Consider the following 2,500-nt stretch of genomic DNA (forward strand, 5'->3'; position numbering starts at 1 on the left):
CACACACACAGTGACACACACACACACAGTGACACACACACACACAGTGACACACAGACACAGACACAGTGACACACAGACACAGACACAGTGACACACAGTGACACACACACAGTGACACACACACACACAGTGACACACACACACACAGTGACACACACACACAGTGACACACACACACACAGTGACACACACACACACAGTGACACACACACACACAGTGACACACACACACACACAGTGACACACACACACACACACAGTGACACACACACACACAGTGACACACACACACACAGTGACACACACACACACACAGTGACACACACACACACACACAGTGACACACACACACACACACAGTGACACACACACACACACACAGTGACACACACACACACACACAGTGACACACACACACACACACAGTGACACACACACACACACACAGTGACACACACACACACAGTGACACACACACACACACACAGTGACACACACACACACAGTGACACACACACACACAGTGACACACACACACACAGTGACACACAGACACAGACACAGTGACACACAGACACAGACACACACAGTGACACACACACAGTGACACACACACACACAGTGACACACACACAGTGACACACACACACACAGTGACACACACACACAGTGACACACACACACACAGTGACACACAGTGACACACACACACACACAGTGACACACACACACACACACAGTGACACACACACACACAGTGACACACACACACACAGTGACACACACACACACACAGTGACACACACACACACACACAGTGACACACACACACACACACAGACACACACACACACAGTGACACACACACACACAGTGACACACACACACACAGTGACACACACACACACAGTGACACACACACACACACAGTGACACACACACACACACAGTGACACACACACACACAGTGACACACACACACACAGTGACACACACACACACAGTGACACACACACACACACACAGTGACACACACACACACAGTGACACACACACACACACAGTGACACACACACACACACAGTGACACACACACAGTGACACACACACAGTGACACACACACACACACAGTGACACACACACACACACACAGTGACACACACACACACACACAGTGACACACACACACACAGTGACACACACACACACAGTGACACACACACAGTGACACACACACACACAGTGACACACACACACACAGTGACACACACACACACAGTGACACACACACACACAGTGACACACACACACACAGTGACACACACACACACACAGTGACACACACACACACACACAGTGACACACACACACACACACAGTGACACACACACACACACAGTGACACACACACACACACAGTGACACACACACACACACAGTGACACACACACACACACAGTGACACACACACACACACAGTGACACACACACACACACAGTGACACACACACACACACAGTGACACACACACACACACAGTGACACACACACACACAGTGACACACACACACACACAGTGACACACACACAGTGACACACACACAGTGACACACACACACACAGTGACACACACACACACAGTGACACACACACACACAGTGACACACACACACACAGTGACACACACACACACAGTGACACACACACACACAGTGACACACACACACAGTGACACACACACAGTGACACACACACACAGTGACACACACACACAGTGACACACACACACAGTGACACACACACACAGTGACACACACAGTGACACACACAGTGACACACACACACACACACAGTGACACACACACAGTGAGACACACACACACACAGTGAGACACACACAGTGACACACACACAGTGACACACACACACACAGTGACACACACACAGTGACACACACACACACACAGTGACACACACACACACACAGTGACACACACACACACAGTGACACACACACACAGTGACACACACACACACACAGTGACACACACACACACAGTGACACACACACACACAGTGACACACACACACACACAGTGACACACACACACACAGTGACACACACACACACACAGTGACACACACACACACACACAGTGACACACACACAGACACACAGTGACACACACACAGTGACACACACACACACACAGTGACACACACACACACACAGTGACACACACACACACACAGTGACACACACACACACACAGTGACACACACACACACAGTAACACACACACACACACAGTGACACACACACACACAGTGACACACACACACACAGTGACACACACACACACAGTGACACACACACACACAGTGACACACACACACAGTGACACACACACAGTGACACACACACACACAGTGACACACACAGTGACACACACACAGTGACACACACACAGTGACACACACACACACAGTGACACA

At 50.0% G+C, this 2,500-nt stretch overlaps 1 protein-coding gene across 1 annotated transcript in view; it reads right to left on the reverse strand.

The window, feature by feature from the left end:
- Window positions 1-2,500, reverse strand: part of LOC144954072 (uncharacterized) — a 65,550-nt gene that overhangs the window by 48,905 nt on the left and 14,145 nt on the right. The gene's annotated exons all lie outside the window — the stretch shown is intronic.

Source organism: Lampetra fluviatilis, unplaced genomic scaffold, assembly GCF_964198595.1.
Source record: "Lampetra fluviatilis unplaced genomic scaffold, kcLamFluv1.1 SCAFFOLD_201, whole genome shotgun sequence".
Classification (NCBI taxonomy): domain Eukaryota; kingdom Metazoa; phylum Chordata; class Hyperoartia; order Petromyzontiformes; family Petromyzontidae; genus Lampetra; species Lampetra fluviatilis.